The sequence below is a fragment of the Macaca mulatta genome, chromosome 7 (assembly GCF_049350105.2).
Source record: "Macaca mulatta isolate MMU2019108-1 chromosome 7, T2T-MMU8v2.0, whole genome shotgun sequence".
In the NCBI taxonomy this organism is placed as follows: Eukaryota; Metazoa; Chordata; class Mammalia; order Primates; family Cercopithecidae; genus Macaca; species Macaca mulatta.
The window spans coordinates 53,010,420-53,028,822 of NC_133412.1; the positions used below are offsets into that span (position 1 = coordinate 53,010,420).

The following is an 18,403-nucleotide window of genomic DNA, read 5'->3' on the forward strand; positions in this document are numbered from 1 at the left end:
GTGGCTCACACCTGTAATCCCAACACTTTGGTAGGCCAAGGCAGAAGGATCAATTTAAGACCAGAAGTTTGAGACAGGCCTAGGCAACATAGTGAGATTCCATCTCTACCAAAAGAAACACAACTAACTGGACATGGTGGCACACACCTGTCTTCCCAGCTACTTAGGGGGCTGAAGTGGGAGGATCACTTGAGCCCAGGAGTCCAAGGCTGCAGTGAGCTATGATCATGCCAGTGCACTCCAGCCTGGGTGAGGAGTGAGACTCTGTCTCTAAAAAATTTAATAATAATAAGTAAAAATATAAAAAGATTTTTCTGCTCTTTTTGTTTGTTTTTTTAAGGTAGGGCCTCAGTCTGTCATCCATGCTGGAGTGCAGTGGCGTAATCACAGCTCACTGCAGCTTTGACTTTCTGGGGCTCAAGTAATCCTCCCATCTTAGCCTCCTGAGTAACTGGGACTACAGGTGCACGCCACCACGGCCCAGCTAATTTTTGTATTTTTGGTACATACGGGGTTTCACCATGTTGGCCAGGCTAGTCTTAAACTCCTGGCCTCAAGTGATCTGCCTGCCTCAGCCTCCCAAAGTGCTGGGATTACAGGTGTGAGCCCGGCCTCTTTCTGTTCTTTATCTAGAAGTTCTTAAAAATGATGGTAGAGAGTTAGTGCAAACAAACGAACAAACACAAAGACTTGGCAAAGGCATCTGGAGATTTTGTTTTTGAGACTGGGTTTCACTGTGTCACCTGGGCTGACTGCAGTGCAGCGGCACAGTCACAGCTCACTGTAGCCTGGAACTCCAGGGGTCAATCGATCCTCCCACCTTAACCTCCCCAGTAGCTGAGACTACAGGCACATGCCACCATGCCTGGCTAATTTTTTATTTTTTGCAGAGATGGGATTTTACCATGTTGCCCGGGTTGGTCTTGAACTCCTGGACTCAAGTGATGCACCTGCCTTGGCCTCCCAAAGTGCTGGGATTACAGGCATGAGCCACCATGCCTGGCCTTGAAGATATTCATCAAGGCCTTTGGAGTAGAAATGGGCCTTCTTTTCTTGTCACAAGCTAACAGAGGAAAATGAATTTTGAGTATCCTTGTGTGCTTTTAATAAGCCTTTAAGATCCCTGACCTCAAGGAGTTTATGTTCTTACGGGAGAAAGACTCACAATGATCAAATAACAGTAAACAACGAAAGTGAGACTGTGTGGCATGGACTCTACTTCAGAATTGAGCAGTCAGGGTGGGTCTCCTGGAGGGAACAGAACTTGGACTGGGGCTTACAGGAGGACCAAGGATACAAAGGGTGAAGACGTGCTGCCATGTGCTTGATGTAGGACACCCAAGGAGGAACTCAGGCTCCACGTGCTGGGGAGGTTGGGAGCTGTTAGCAGGGGAGGCACATGGTGAGTGTGGAGTGTGGTCAAGATCACCGAGGCGGTATGTGCAGAACAGACTGGGGCCGGATTGAGAAGCTGGAGTCTAGGAGGAAGCCAGGATGCTGAGAAGGGGAATCTAGGTTGTGCTGAAGGCCTTGACCACACCCTTGATTCTGGAAAAGGGGTGACAAAAGTGAGTAACAATGTGAAGAAAAATCAACACCATTAAAAACTGTAAAAGCCATGGTCTTTCCCTAAGGTGGTGAGTGCTAAAAACAAAACACAATATCCAACAAACAAACAAAAACAACCCACTCTCCTTGTGGCCAGTGGGGGAGGGAGACTAAATGACACCGTGTGTGTGTGTTGGTGCAAGATTTATAGCAGTCTTCAGCCCCATCCACGAAAAATAATTTTGTTTTGTTTATTATAGTATAGTTTTTTTCTCTCTCCTGACCTCACAGTGTTGTTCAGTCTTTCCTTGTGGCCAGGCGCAGTGGCTCACGCCTGTAATCCCGCACTTTGGGAGGCCGAGGTGGGCAGATCACTTAAGGTCAGGAGTTCAAGACCAACCTGGCCAACATGGTGAAACCCTGTCTCTACTAAAAATACAAAATTAGCCAGGTGTGGTGGTACATGCCTGTAATCCCAGATACTCAGGAGGCTGAGGCAAGAGAATTGCTTGAACCCAGGAGGAAGAGGTTGCAGTGAGCCGAGATTGCACCACCGCACTCCAGCCTGGGTGGTTTGGAGTTGGCTTAATAGGGTCTCAGAGCAGCTAAGGGGTAGAAGGAGATGGGGTGGGGAATAAAAGGATTTTTGAGGAATGTTGCTGAGAATTGTGAATTTGACACACTTTATGTTCTTCAAGAGACCCAAGTAAAGATCAAGGTTCTCTCTTTTTTTTTTTTTTAGAGATGGAGTCTCGCTCTGTGGTCCAGTCTGTGGTCCAGGCTGGAGTGCAGTGGCACGATCTTGGCTCACTGCAAGCTCTACCTCCCAGGTTCACACCATTCTCCTGCCTCAGCCTCCCGAGTAGCTGGGACTACAGGCGCCTGCCACCACACCCGATTAATTTTTTGTATTTTTAGTAGAGACGGGGTTTCACCGTGTTAACCAGGATGGTCTCAATTTCCTGACCTTGTGATTTGCCCGCCTCAGCCTCTCAAAGTGCTGGGATTACAGGCATGAGCCACTGCGCCTGGCCAAGATTCTTTTTTTTTTTTTTTTTGAGATGGAGTCTTGCTCTATTGCCAGGCTGTAGTGCAGTGGTGCGATCTCAGCTCACTGCAACAAGATCGAGGTTCTTTTTAAAGCCCTTTGCAATGTGTAATTCTCTGAGTGCAGCTGAGTAGGACTGAACTATGTGGTGGAGCCCTAGATAATACTTGGGTTATGGGTATGTGTTACATGTTCTCCATATTGCCAAGTGTTTCTTTGATCTCATTTCACCCTTTTCACATCACAGCTTCACAATGGAGTCAATTAGCATATGTAGCTGTTTTATAGACAAGAAACTGAGGGCCACACAGCCAGTGCAGTGTACTAGGGTTTTCTCTTTCTGCCCTACAGCTACGTGCAAACAGGCTCCTGCACAGGATTCTACCCTCATTTGCATTTACCTCCTTGGGATCAGTTGAAACACCCCTTCCACCACACACCAGCACCACCAGATGCCTGCCCTTTCAGTCCCAACTGGACAGCTGCTTCATTACCTTTTTCTTCTCATGGCTTCCTTCATGTATTGTGGTTTCTAGGGCAGGATGAAAATCTGTGATTAAGTGTCATGCAACTGCCTCTGAGCTAAGAGTCAACCCCAATAACTGACAGGTTGTTTACACTGAGAACTTCCTGGTGGAACCAAATATTCTACAATATTTAAGCCAGGTTTGGTACCCCCTGCGGCAAGGCAATGGGAATGGTCAGGCCAGAAGAACTACCGGTTGTCTCATAGCAAAAGAATGTGGGGAGTGGGTGGGAGTAAGGGCAAGAGGCAGATACATGAGCTTCAGGGCTTTTGGAGGACATGTGGCTAATCCAGGTAGAATCTGGGAGCAAGTCATTCCCTTGCTGCTATGGGCTCATCTCATGGTGGCTTTATCTGCTGAGATTACATGGTGACCCTTTGCCTGCTAGCCCGGACAGCAGGTCCTTAGGGACTGGAGGCCCAGCACTCCCTTTCAGGCCTCTGGATTCCTGGAAGAGGAAGGAGCGTTCAAAGGTGAGTTCAAAGGTGCCTTCCGTCTGTATAGGCAAAACGATGTTACCAGCAATAGCAATGCGCTTGGAAGCAGCCAACGTGGGTTGAACATGAACACATGGATGCTGAAGATCCTTTCTTTCTCTCTTTAATTTTTTTTTTTTTTTTTGAGACAGAGTCTTGCTCTGTCGCCCAGGCTAGAGTGCAGTGGCGCGATCTCGGCTTATTGCTAACTCCACCTCCTGGGTTAATGCCATTCTCCTACCTCAGCCTCCCAAGTAGCTGGGACTACAGGCACCTACTACCACACCTGGCTAATTTTTTTTTTTTATTTTTAGTAGAGATGGAGTTTCACCGTGTTAGCCAGGATGTTTCAATCTCCTGACCTCGTGATCCGCCCGCCTCGGCCTTCCAAAGTGCTGGGATTACAGGCATGAGCCACCATCCCTGGCCCTCTCTAAAATTAAAACAATTTTTTTTTTTTTTTTGAGACGGAGTCTCGCTCTGACTCCCAGGCTGGAGTGCAGTGGCCGGATCTCAGCGCACTGCAATCTCCGCCTCCCGGGTCCACGCCATTCTCCGGCCTCAGCCTCCCGAGTAGCTGGGACTATAGGCACTCGCCACCTCGCCCGGCTAGTATTTTTTGTATTTTTTAGTAGAGACGGGGTTTCACTGTGTTCGCCAGGATGGTCTCGATCTCCTGACCTCATGATCCACCCGTCTCGGCCTCCCAAAGTGCTGGGATTACAGGCTTGAGCCACTGCGCCCTGCCCCCAATTTTTTTTTTTTAACTAGGTCCTCACCAGACATAAAATTTTTTTAATTAAAAATTTTTTTTGGCGAGGCGCAGTGGCTCACACCTGTAATCCCAGTACTTTGGGAGGCTGAGGTGGGTGAATCACGAGGTCAGGAGTTCAAGACCCACCTGGCCAAGATGGTGAAACCCCGTCTCTACTAAAAATACAAAAATTAGCTGGGCATGGTGGCGGGTGCCTGTAATCCCAGCTACTCAGGAGGCTGAGGCAGAGAACTGCTTGAACCCGGGAGGCAGAGGTTGCAGTGAGCCAAGATTGTGCCACTGCACTCCAGCATGGGCGACAGAGTGAGGCTCCATTTCAAAATAAATAAATAAATAAATAAATAAGTAAACAAAATTTTTTTAAGAGACAGGGTCTTACTCTGTCATCCAGGTTGGAGTGCAGTGGTGCGATCATGGCTCACTGCAGCCTCGACCTCCCTGGGCTCAGGTGTTCCTTGCACCTCAGCTGCCAGAGGAGTAGCCAGGACTACAGGCAAGAGCCACCATGCCCAAGCAATCTTCCTGCCTCAGCCTCTCAAATTGTTGGGATTACAGGTGTAAGCCACTGCTCCTGGCCCTGAAGATTTCCTGCTCTCAGAAGAGACCATGGCCTGGCCCTGGCTTGGGAGCTGATATGTCACCTGGAACTTCTGGAAATTGCTCTCCTGGCAGGGGAGAAGTTGAGTTCTGGTGTGCCATGCTTGGGGGAAACTGGCATGATGGAGGGAAGAGAGAGAAGGCCATGGAAGGGAACTCAGGTTTATTTGGCTCTTGGCCTGTGCCAGACCCTACATTTAAGCCTCCTAAATATCCTTCAAGATGGGCATTGTTACCCCCATTTAGGAAATAAGAGGCCGGTCGGCCGGGCACGGTGCCTCACGCCTGTAATCCCAGCACTTTGGGAGGCTGAGGTGGGTGGATCATGAGGTCAGGAGATCGAGACCATCCTGGCGAACACGGTGAAACCCCGTCTCTACTAAAAATACAAAAAATTAGCTGGGCATGGTGGCGGGCGCCTGTAGTCCTAGCTACTGGGGAGGCTGAGGCAGGAGAACGGCATCAACCCAGGAGGTGGAGGTTGCAGTGAGTGGAGATCCTGCCACTGCACTCCAGCTTGGGCAACAGAGCCAGACTCCATCTCAAAACAAACAAAAAAAGAAATATGAGTCCGGGCACGGTGACTCACGCCTGTAATTCCAGCACTTTGGGAGGCCAAGGTGGGTGGATCACGAGGTCAGGAGTTCGAGACCAGCCTGACCAACATGGTGAAACCCATCTCTACTAAAACTACAAAAATTAGCCACGAAACCCATCTCTACTAAAAATACAAAAATTAGCCAGATGTGGTGGCACGTGCCTGTAATCCCAGGTACTCAGGAGGCTGAGGCAGGGGAATCACTTGAACCCAGGAGGTGGAGGTTGCAGTGGGCTGAGATCGCGTCACTGCACTCCAGCCTGGATGACAGAGCAAGAGTCAATCTCAAAAAAAAAAAAAAAAAAAAAAAGAAATAAGAACTTGTGCTAGGTGTGGTGGTGTGCATGGGCAATCCCGGCTACTCAGAGGCTGAGGCAGGAAAATCGCTTTAGCCCAGGAGTTCGAGGCTATAGTGTGCTATGATTGCGCCTGTGAATAGCCACTGACTGCAGCCTGGGCAACATAGGGAGACCCTATCTTTAAAAAATGGTAATAGTATAAGAGGAACCTGAGGCCCAGAAAGAAGGATATAACTGAAATTGACCCAATAGTTTCATAGACAGTTTTTCCTAATAAACAGAAATTGACACATCTGGTCTTAGAGCCTGAAACTCACCAGATTCAGACAGTGAGATACCAGGCCCCTCAAAAAGTATCAAATAACTGAAACTCACAGATCATAGCATCCAGACAGGGAGACCCAGGCCCCTCATTACCATGATCGCTTCCTTACTCCTCCGGAGTTCCTGTTTTCCCTTACATTGTTACGTGTCTTCCCTGCTGTACAAACCCCTAATTTTAGCCAGGGAGATGGATTTGAGACTGAGCTCCCAGTTCCTTGGCCGCAGCACTCGATTAAAGCCTTCCTTGGCAATCCTCTGTGTCTCAGTCATTGGCTCTCTGTGTGACCCACAGCAGGACCTAGACCGAACCCCTGGTGTGTCAGTAACATAACCACAAACCAAACATGGCCTGTTGGAGGGGAAAGTAGAAATAGTGGTGCTGCTCATGCAGGCTGGACCTGAGCTGGGAATAGAAAGAAACACAGATAGGCTGACTATATTTTGTCTAAACTGGGCGCTTCTGAGAGTGAAAAGGGGCAATTAACATGCCAGGCCAGTAGACATCAACCGGACTGTTCCAGGCAAACCAGCATGTATGGTCACTACTCACAGAGCACCAGAGGGAAGCCATGCTCTGTGAAGCAATGGCCACGATTTACAATTTAATCCTCACAGCAACACTAAGGTGGATATTGTCCCCTGGCCATGATTTCTTCTGAGAGCAAGAATTTGACAAATGAGGATGCTGAGGTTCAAAGAGGTTACTTAACTTTCTTTCTTTTTTTGAGACACAGCCTTGCTCTGTTGCCCGGGCTGGAGTGCAGTGGTGCAATCTTGGCTCACTGTAGCCTCCACCTCATGGGTTCAAGTGATTCTCCTGCCTCAGCCTCCTGAATAGCTGAGACTACAGGTGGACACCACCACGCCCAGCTAATTTTTTGTATTTTTAGTAGAGACAGGGTTTCACCATGTTGGCCAGGCCGGTCTTGAACTCCTGACCTCAAGTGATCCACCTGCCTCGGCCTCCCAAAGTGCTGGGATTATAGGCGTGAGCCACCGCGCCTGACCAGTTACTTAACTTTCTGAAGGTCCCACGGCTAGGAAGTGAGGAAGTTCTGGCAGGCTCCAAGCCCTTGCTCTTTCTGTGAGTCATGTTGCCTCCAAGGCCCAGGGCCATTGGAGGAAGACCAGAGGAGGAGGTCAGCTGGAGAGAACGAAGCTTGGGTCTTGGAGGGTGACAGGCCAGTCACCAGACCATCCCTGAAGTCCCTGTATGGCCTCTCCCAGGGCTGGCTTGCAAGGGAAGGTGAGTGTGCAGTGGGGGTTTAGGGCAAGGTAGAGGCCCCCCCAGGCTTCCACAAGGATCGTCCTGGGCTTCCAGGGAGGCAAGACCAAGGTAGAGGTTTGCCTGGGAATTTTCTAGGAAAGAAGTCATGCCCTGAGTTGCCCCATTTTTATGACTGGAGAACAGGAACACTAGTACCTGGAGGTATCCTGGAGCCAGGACTGTCCCCTCTGGTCTATAGATTCTGCCATGGCCCCGGCTCAGTCTCTTTGGAACTTGAGAGAATCACGGTGGTTTGGGATGCAGGAATACTCCAGATTAGCAGCAGAAGGTGTGCAAGCATATGCGTGCATGGAGAATTTGTAAGCCTCAGGGGTTAGTTCTTGCTCCGCTCACAAGCCAGCCTGACCCTCCAGGGTGGACCAGTGGCCATAGCATAGACAATGGAGGGCACACACCAAAGCTCAGATGGCCTTTGGACTCCCCTTGACTTATGACATCGCAGGCAGATGGGTAGGAAATAGGCCACCCCGTCATCCAGTCAGGTGGATCACAGCACCTGCTCGCACCCAGGCCTGGGCCAGTGGCAGGTCTGCAGGGCGAACAAGGGAAGGAAAGTCCTGGCTCTCAGGGGGATGAGTCTGCCTGTGGTACTTCACACAAACATAATGGCCTGAGGCCTCTGCAAGCCAAAGCTGTATGAGCAAGGGCTGATCATATGTCTTCACTCATTTATTAATTTGTTTAATTAGTAAAGTTATTTGAAGTAGTTTTAGGTTCACAGCAAAACTGAGTGGAAAGTACAGGGAGTTTCCATGTCGCACTGTCCCCACACATCCACAACCTCTTTTCATTCATTCATTTTTCTTTCTTCCTTTTTTTGAGATGGGGTCTCACTCTGTCACCCAGGCTGGAGTGCAGTGGGTGTGGTTTTGACTCACTGCAACCTCCGCCTTCCAGGCTGAAGTGATCTTCCCACCCCAGACTCCCCAGTAGCTGGGACCACAGGCGTGTCCCACCATGCCCAGCTAATTTTTCTGTATTTTTGATAGAGACAGGGTTTTGCCATGTTGCCGAGTCTGGTCTCGAACTCCTGAGTTCAGACGATCCACCTTGGCCTTCCAAAGTGCTGAGATTACAGGCATGAGCCACCATACTTGGCCTGTGAGAAAACATTTTAAGTGGTCAATTTTTAAGGCATGATAAATCTAAGTAATGGCAGCCAGCCTGAAAACGTAACAAACCACAGGGCTCATGCATCTAGAAGGTCACAATAAATGAACAGAATGTAGAGGAGGGGTGAACCCATAAAAGGGAAAAAAGTTTCATTATTGGGAAATCTAAACAAGTGGGGAAGGGGATGGGGTATAATCTTATAAGGGGGATAATAAAACGTTGGCAATGTCTGGAAAGATTGTAACCCCATAGTACTCGATCAATGAGGAACTGGGGGAGGGACTTTTGTGCTAGGAGATAAATTACCTGCTGTGACTGTCCTAGGTGTGCCTGCCTGCAAGACACCCGATATTGCAAGACCACTATTAAAAGTCTCACTTTCACTGTTCTTCATGCCTCTAAGTCCATTCTTTGGGTTTGGACAGGTGAGCATGTTTCTCACAACCTGGGGGCCTGTCCGGGATCTCTATGCCTGCGTGGAGTGGGACTCTGGCCAAGAGAGGAGACATGTCCTACGCAATTTAGGTGGCCTGCTCTGTCGGGCATCCCAGCTCCCCACAGAAGCCACAGACAAACCCAAGACTTACTCAGGAGACAGTTGAGATGACACAGGGAGAAAAGCAGGCACTGTGGCAACCAGGCAACCTTGTGCATGAGCCAAGGTGGAAAATTGGACTATAAGTACTGCCTTGGTGGTTGGGCATTTTCGGCAGTTGAGCGTGTGTGTGACTGACATGTATCTTAGATACAAAGTGAGTGCAGAGTCCCAATCTGTGGTTCTCTTCTCCCGAGAGGGAGATGGCTGGAAATTGATGAAGCTATTCTCGGGGTGTGCAAGAAACCTTCAGTAAGGGGGGTTGAGTACACAGGGAAACTCAGAGACTGACTGAAAATGGGAAACAGGAATTCTAGGCCTAGGTGACAAAGGAAATAGGGAGCCAAAGAGACTCCCTCTGACGTTCCCCCAGATAGTCCTTTGGGGAGAATGTGGCAGGTTTGGAGGAACAACCCTTGAACCAGGGACAAGGAAAAGCAAAAGATAATAAAGCATTGCTGTTTTACCTGGCCCAAAGACCCATTTGTAAACCTTCAGTCTTTTGGCCCAAGTTAGGCTCAGATGAGGATTGGGTATGCCAAGCTTTAATTCTCTATGTGAATGATAAAACCCCATCCTCATAAGAAGAGATGTTATGCTGTCTGCTGGATCAAGGAATTCACCCCCATGTTCCCCTTCAAAGAAGAAGAAAAAGAGCTAGTAAAAAGCCCTCACCTAGGGAAAAGCCCTGGGACCCCCGTCATGCGTGCCCGCTCCATATGTCTCACAAAATAGGGGACAGGAAGATCAAGGGGCAGCAGGAGGGTTAGAGGAAAAAAGACCTGGAGACCATGGGGGAGCTGAACCAACTGCTTCTTTAAATCCTTATCAAAATTTTAAAAAAGAATTAGAACAGTATAGGAGAGAGATTGAGAACTTCCCTATCCACACAGCAGGCATCTAGCATGTTCCCTTTTAGGGAAGTTCTTATGGAACAGGGAGAGATTGGCTTTGTAAATGCTCCTCTTACAAGTACTAATGTTAGGAATTTCAAGAAGGAAATGAAACCACTCCTAGGAGATCCCCTCGGTTTAGCAGACCAGCTGGACAAATTCATAGGACCCAGCTTTTACACCTGGGCTGAAATGATGTCTATCTTAAATATCCTGTTCATAGGAGAAGAAAGGGGAATGATTAGGAGAGTGGCCATGACTATATGGGAGAGGTAACACCCTCCCAGGCAAGAAGTCTTGACAGTCGAACAAAAAACTTCCAAATGTTGATCCCAAATGGGATAATAATGATCCCAGGGACCAGGCTCAAATGCAGAACCTCAGAGAACTAATAATTAAAGGGATCAAAGAGTCCACTCCTAGGACTCAAAATGTCTGAAAGGCACTCGAGATTCAACAAGAAAAAGAGAAAACTCCCTCTGCATTCCTGCAGAGGCCAGAGATCAGATGAAGAAAAAAAAAAAAACAACCTCCGGATTAAATACAGAGGACCCAGTAAGTCAAAGCCTTTTAAAAGTTAATTTTGTAACTAAGAGCTGGCCTTGTGGGCCAGGAAATGCAGCTGCAGGTGTGGGGGTGGCAGGAGCCGCAGAGCGGGAGCAGACAGCTGAAATAAAGGTGGACAGTGTGAGAGAGAGCTAGTGTGAGTAAACCCTTGATAAAAGAACTAATGTCTATAGTACACAAAGGGAGTCATTGGGGACCCCAGGCTCTGTGTAATGCAATACTTAGTGAGGCAGCCTTGTTGGCTGGGGTGGATGCCAGGATTCTTGGTCTTGCAGCTGGGGAGATCAGGGTCCCACAGGTGGAGTGGGTTTGGAGCAGGAATTTGGTGGCCGGGGGCGGGAGCCGCTCTGCATTGAAAGGGGGATCCTAAGCAGGTTGCCAAGTTGCAATAAAAATGTTTAGAGTTTTCATAAATGGGCTAGCGAGGAGGGGGCTAGTGAAGAGGGGATGTATTATCCTCCTAGGGTCTGATGATTTAGTTGTGACCAGGTGTGCTATCTGTTTAGAGCAGAGTTTCTATCACCTTTACCCCATTTTGTCACTTACCTGGGAGGGAGAGTGTCTGTGTCTGTTCCAGGCATCGTCTTGCAGCTTCAGGCACCCACCCCCCAACCCCAGTCCGTTTTTAGCCTCCCTATCTTAGTGTGCCTAAAGGGAAAGGAATGTGCTTATTAAGGCCCACTGTTTTTACTGGGGCCCATTGTATGAGTGTGAAGTTTGGTGATTACCCAGGAGACTTCCCCCCAATCCCAACCCCCCCAACCCCCTTCCTTCTGTGCCTGAGCTGTTTATCTGTGATTTACAGGCTGAGCTTTTAGGCTGCCCTTTGTTAGAAGAGAAGTAATTTCTTTGAACCACATGAGGTTAGAAAGGGAGCTTTCTGAGCTGCTTTTTGTTAGAGGGAAAGTTTTCTGCCAGGGACTCACTTTACCCTGTCTACCTAAATTTCTTTCTGCCTCCTATAACATTAGGAATTATGGGTGTATAGGGACTTATACCCTCGCTAAACAAGTATGTGGAAATTGTGTAACTTGTCAAAGGATAAACCAAAAGGTAATTAGAAAACAAGCCATGGGAGGAAGACCTCCTGGACTAAGACCATTTCAAAGCATCCAAGTAGATTTTACAGAAATGCTCAAAGTAGGAAGATTAAAGTATTTACTGGTGATCGTAGATCACCTTTCCAGCTGGGTGGAAGCCTTTTCTCTCCCAACAGCCACTGCCAGGAATATGGTCAAAATAATATTAGAACATACTGTACCTAGATTTGGTCTGGTGAAAAATATTGATTCAGACAATGAGAGCCACTTTACCTCAAGGGTGTTAAGGGGAATTATGGAAGGTTTACCAATTAGATGGCATTATCACACCCCTTGGCATCTCCCATCCTCTATAAAGGTAGAAAGAGTGAATCAAACTCTCAAAAAGCATATCACCAAACTAATCTTAGAAACTAAAATGCTTTGGACCAAATGTCTCCCAGTAGCACTCCACAGGATTAGGACAGCTCCCAGAAAAGACTTGAGATTGTTCCCCTACACGTTATTATATGGGCTCCCGTATTTAGGCAGAGCTACAGATCTCCCTTCTATGAAAACCAAGGATCAATTCTTAAGAAATTATATACTGGCCATATCCTCCACCCTGTCATCCCTTAGGTTAAAAAGACTTCTAACTCAAACTCCGCCCTTAAGTTTGTGGTTCACCACTTCCAGCCTGGTGACTTGTTGCTGATTAAGACTTGGAAAGAAGACAAGCTCCACCCAAGCTGGGAAGGTCCCTATCAAGTGCTCCTGACCATGGAGATGGCCCTGCAAACAGCTGAATGGAGATGGACTCACTATACTAGAGTCAAGGGACTGGTAAAAGAGGCCCTGGAAGGGAGGGAAGAAGACCAGTGGAAAGTGCCCCAGTCTAACTTTAACTTTAAGGAACCCTTAAAGTTAACTCTAAGAAAAATTTAAAAAGAAAACATGGGCTGGCCCCATTTCTGGAAGTTAATATGACTGGGATGGGCTACTATGCAAAGAGCAGAAGGTCAAAATGGAAGCTGGCAGGGGACTTCTCTCTACCCAGTCAGGTTGGTGATTAATGTGACCAAGATGGTAGCACCCCAGACTATAAGATTTAATGCCTGCCAGGTTTTACCTTGTGGAAATTAAAAAAATCAGAGACGGATCTCACAGGCAGATAAGTATCTTTGCCCTAAACCAAATACAGGTTACAGTAGGGCATCACCCTGCCCAAACTGGGATAATATATGGTGGACTACCCAATTTCAGGGTTGGACAGTAAACATGGGGTGGGTAACTCCAAGCTGGAGACCCCTAAAGGATAAACTACATCTGTCCAAGGGCTTCCTGCCAAATAACTGCCAGAATTTTTTTTGAGACGAGTCTCCCTCTGTCGCCCAGGCTAGAGTGCAGTGGCCGATCCCAGCTCACACACACAGGAGGAGATCGAGACCATCCTGGCTAACACAGTAAAACCCCGTCTCTACTAAAAATACAAAAAATTAGCCGGGTGTGGTGGCAGGTGCCTGTAGTCCCAGCAACTCAGGAGGCTGAGGCAGGAGAATGGCGTGAACCCGGGAGGTGGAGCTTGCAGTGAGCTGAGATCAGTTGGATGCCACCAGTTGAATGGCCTGATAAAACAGGTTTGCGCTAAACATGATACTAGCAGAAAAAGGGGGTGTATATGTTATGCTGGGTGGGAAATGTACTTGCATTCCCAACACTACTACCCCAGATGGGACCATCATAAAAGCTTTATAAGGACTAACAACTCTAGCCAATGAACTGGCAAAAAATGCTGGAATTAATGACCCATTTACAGGTTGGCTAGAAGGTTGGTTTGAAAAATGGAAAGGCATGGTAACTTCAATCCTTCCGTCTCTCTTAATTGTGCAGGAGTCTTAACAGCAGTGAGATATTGTATAATCCCTTGTGTGAGGGGACTAGCACAGAGATGAATTGAAACAGCTATTAATAAACAAATGCCCATGACTTACCAGCAGAGTAACCTGCTACTATTAGAAACCAAATTAAACTCACTCTCCTATGTAAGGAAGAAAAAAAGTAAACAACTTCTAGAGCAATTCAAGGACCAAAAGGGTTTAAATGAAAATGAGACCAAAGGAAGTCAATAGAAAACAGGAGGGAATTTGTGAGAAAACATTTTACATGTTCCATTTTCAAGGCATGATAAATCTAAGTATTGGCAGCCAGCCTGCAAATGTAACAAGCTGCATGGGCCATGCACCTAGAAGGTCACAATAAGCGAACAGAATGTAGAGGAGGGGTCAGTCCATAAAAGGGAAGAAAGTTTCATTATTGGGAAATTGAAACTTAAGTGGGGAAGGGGACAGGGTATAACCTTATAAGGGGGATAATGAAACTTAGGTGACGTCCGGGAAGATTGTAACTCCATAGTACTCGACCAGTGAGGAACTGGGGGAGGCACTTGTATGCTAGGAGATAAATTACCTGCTGTGACTGTCCTGAGTGTGCCTGCCTACTAGACACCCGATCTTGCAAGAGCACTATTAAAAGTCTCACTTTTGCTGTTCTTCATGCTGCTAAGTCCATTCTTTGGGTTTGGATGGGTGAGAGTGTTTCTCACAGCCTCATTTGCTCATTTTACAAACTCAGTTCCAGACATTGTTCTAGACTAAGGCCAGCCCTGCCCTCAAGGCACTTCTAGTTCAGTGAAGTAGGCAGACAAGCAGATAGACCAGCTTGGGGGTGGGGGATACATCAACAGAGATAAGCCCAGGTCAGACCAGGGTGCTGAGCCCTGCAGGGCATCCTCCAGCCTGCAAGTGAGGCCTGGGGAATGCAGAGGGATGGCATAGGAAGTTTTGCCTGGGCTGAATTCTAAGGAAGGTGTAGGCATTAGCAAAGAGGGTGATGAGGGCGGGAGTGGGGTGCAGGGTGTGCAAAGCCCTGGGGGCCAGATAGCACACCCAACCCAGACTCTCAGTCTGGCTTTAGGGTATCAATAGGTGGAGGCAGTGATAGCCTTAACTTACGGAGTCCAAAGCTGAGGGGTTCCGTTTGAGGAGGAAGGGTCCAGATGGGCCACAGCAGGCACAGTGGGGATCTGGGGAGCTTCCCAAAGGGGTGGGGTCTGTACTGGCCCTTGAAAGAGACTGGGGGAGCTGGGGCACTGGACGGTGCCATTTGTGGCTTTACATGTGTCCTGAAGATGCTCCAGGGGTTTTCACTGATGCCTCATGTGTCAGCCCCTTGAGAATGGGATCATTTTTCTGATGGGCCAAGGGCTGACAGCCCCTTCCCTTCTGCTCAGAAACGGCCTTGGCCGACAGTCTCACATGCCACAGAGAAGTAGCTGAGGTCCACCAGGGTGTGGGGTTTGGGCCTAGAGGGACTTCTCGGGTTATGTCACGTTTTCTTATTTATCCCTAGAGGTGGTTCCAGGAAAGAGGGACATGAGAAAAAGCAACCCTTTCCTAATAGAGTGAGCACGGGAGACCAGGGACTTGGAACCTCTCCTCAGCAAGTCTGCGGCAGACCGGACTCACTCGGCCTCCTGAGCCCCCCGGAAGGGGCGGTAGCCAGGCCTGGGGTAGATGGGGGCCAGGAACTGGGGGCCTGTGCAGCTGGGGCTTAGGCCTCTGCTTGCTCAGTCAGAACATGAAGACGGTAAAGGTGCCTTTTCCCTGCGGCTCTTACAGAGGGACAAAGATGATGGGGCTCTGAGGCCACCAGAGAGAATGAGGATGGCCTACCTCGAGAAGGGAGTATCCCAAGAGCAAGCTGCGCCTGAGAGGTGAGCCTGGTCACCACCCCGCTGCTCTGGATCTTCAGCAGAGCAAGCCCCGCCCTGCCCTGCTTGTTTGAGGTGGCCAGGACGCACACACACCCTGCCCACAAGCACCCTATAAAGGAGACTTCTGTCCTGAGCACTGTGTGCTGGGCCCTTGCACGTGCCACTGTATCACATCCGTCATCCCAGGAGGTGGGTACTATCACCATCTCCATTTTACTGGTGAGTAGACGGAGGTTCCGAGACACAAAGTCACTACAGGTGCACGCTGGTAAGCAGCTGTGCTGCAACGTGGGCCCAGGTCTGCCTGTCTCCAAAGCACACACTCTTGACGCTGCATCCTCTTGCTCAGGCTGGGGAGGATGGAGTGGTGTGGCAATCGAGGGCTTTGCATAACCAGATCAATAAGGATGCCTCATTTACAGGTCCACTCAGTCCATCTTTACTGTATGTACATGTGCTCTGTGCTAGGCACTGTGCCCAGTGCTGGGGACACTGTGGGGAACAGAATCCACATGGTCCCTGGCCTCGGGGCCTTTCTGAGATAGCTGCTCAAGGTAAGGAAGAGTAGACACCCTGATAAGCACCATGGAGGAAAAGTACGGGTTACTGAGAGAGGATAACCTCGGAGCCTAATTTAGGCAAGGGCAGGGGTTTTCAGGAAAGACTTCCTGGAGGAGGTGAGTGGAAGTAAGATGAGTGAGCAGGGGTTAGCCAGGGGAAGATGAACCAGGGCATTTCAGACCCAGGCTATTACACATACAAATGTGGCAAGGGGAAGAGCTGGCTGGGGCACGTAAAAGTTTTGTGAGTGGGGCAGAGTGCAGTGGGTGAAGGAGGGCAGATTGGGTAGGGGCCCAATGGGGCGGGGACTGGGTGGGGATCATGGAGAGGCTCTGGGAAGCCAAGGTGGTATGTGAAATGAGAACTCCCTCTTTTTCCCATCAGCTAAATGGGAACCACACACTGCATGTAGCCTCCTTAGCTAATAGCTTGGGCTGTATTAATAGTGGTATAGCATGAAGGTCAAAGGAGGTGATTTTTCCTCCTTCTGGCTCAGACTGCATCCGAAGGATTATGGTCCTTTCGGGGCCCCTGCTGCCCAACATCTGCAGGAGAAGAGCCAGCATGCTGAAGGCTTTGCAAAAGCCAGGCTGGATGAGCAGGGAAGAGCAGCCTCAGGGGACAGCAGTTTATCCTAGAACTCTGAGAAATGTCCTGGAGGCAAAGTTGAGCCCCAGAGAAGGAAAATGTCCTGGCACTTAGAGCTTATGGAAATGGAGGGAGTGACTGAGGGAGTGAGCCTCCTGCTCTGGGGATGTTTGAGGAGACACTGGAGGACCAGAGGTGTGAAGAGGGCCCCTGCTTAGCTTCATGGGTGGCCTAGAGTCAGTCCTTGCCATTGCTCGAGCATCTACTGTGTGCTCCCTCCTTTCCACCTTCAGGCTGGAGATTCACCACACATGTCCCCCAAACACAGGATTTTGGACCTCACAAATGGTGGGGCTGACCCAGGCTAGTCTGGGGCGGGCTCAGGTCTTTTTTCTGCTCAGACTGCTTTGGGGGAAACCAGGGATTAGGGATGGGTGGTGCTCAGGCCCATGGGCTGGCTGCTGCTGATCACCCTCTGAAGTTATTTCCCAGGGCCTGACTTTCAGAGTCCTGAGTGTGTTCTGGTGCCCTGGACCCTCCAGCTGTCAGTCACGCAGTCCTCACCTATTCGGAACCTAAGAGAAGTCAACACATCCCTCCTCCACTTCCCCTTAAACTGTGTGCATACTGGGACTTCCCAGTCGTCTCTGGGTGTTCCCCAAACAGAAGGCTGCCCTGGCTGTCATACCCCAGACCTCTCACTCTTGGCTGCCTCTGTCTCTGACGTTATGTTAGTCCCCAGGCCCTCACCTTCTTTCCTGATAATGGCTCCAACCCATGCCCACGGCTCTTTTCCACTGCCATCACTGGGCCTCCAGACCTGGCCTCCCTGGAGGTCCTGCCACCTACCTTCTGCTCCCCGCTTGGCCTGTCTACTCTCTGCTGAGTTCTGAGACCAGGGCCAGTTACAGTTAAAAAAAAAAATCGAAGAATAACACATATGGTAAAGTGCACACATCTTAAGGGTACACAGCATGATGGATTTTTTTTTTTTTTTTTTTTTTTTTTTGACACAGGGTTTCTCTGTCACTCAGGCTGGAGTGTATTGGGGCAATCACTGCTCGCTGCAACTCAGCCTCGACCTCCTGGGCTCAGGTGATCCTTCCACCTCAGCCTCCTGAGTAGCTAAGATACAGGAGTGTGCCACCATGCCCAGTTATTTTTTGTAGAGATGGGGTTTTGTCATGTTACCCAGGCTGGTCTCCAACTTCTGGGCTCAAGAGATCTGCCCACCTCAGCCTCCCAAAGTGCTGGGATTACAGGTGAAAGCCACCACACCTGGCTGGCCTGCATGATGGATTTTTAGAGGTGTACACACCTGTGAACCACCACCCAGATCAAGCTCAAGAACTTTTTCAGGTCCATTCTTTCCAAAAACCTCCATCCTCTAGGCTCCCATAGCTTTACTGTGGGATACTTGGCAAGTGTTGCCTTATATTCCAACTAGCTAGAGGGCCGGGACCCCTCCTGTTTGCTGTTTTTGCTTCGCCCTGCTGACCTAGCATGGTGCAATGCCCGTAGGTAGTGCTCCTGAGGCCCATTAGATGGAAGGGTTTAGAGTTCTCCCAAAGTGTCCCAGAATCTGTGCTCAGTTGTCCCTCAGAAATGTGGGAGAGGCGACAGAGATGGAGGATGAGGTCACCAGAGTGCACAGGATCCCTGAGCACCCAGTGTGCTGGTTCTGCTCAGGTGACCTGCCACCCCAGGGATGACATGCACAGGCCTGGAGGCAGACATTCTCAGCAGAGGTCTCAGGAGTGTGGAATTCCTTGTATGGATGCCCTGCCCAGAGGACACAGGCTGCAGCATAGCTCT

At 49.2% G+C, this 18,403-nt stretch overlaps 1 long non-coding RNA gene across 1 annotated transcript; it reads left to right on the plus strand.

The window, feature by feature from the left end:
• Positions 1 to 890: 890 nt before the first annotated feature.
• LOC144330010 (uncharacterized) lies at positions 891 to 8,981 on the plus strand. Its single transcript, XR_013395817.1, has 2 exons — positions 891 to 968; positions 7,165 to 8,981. It is a non-coding gene; the product is annotated as an uncharacterized LOC144330010 (long non-coding RNA).
• The last annotated feature ends 9,422 nt before the right edge of the window (positions 8,982 to 18,403 follow it).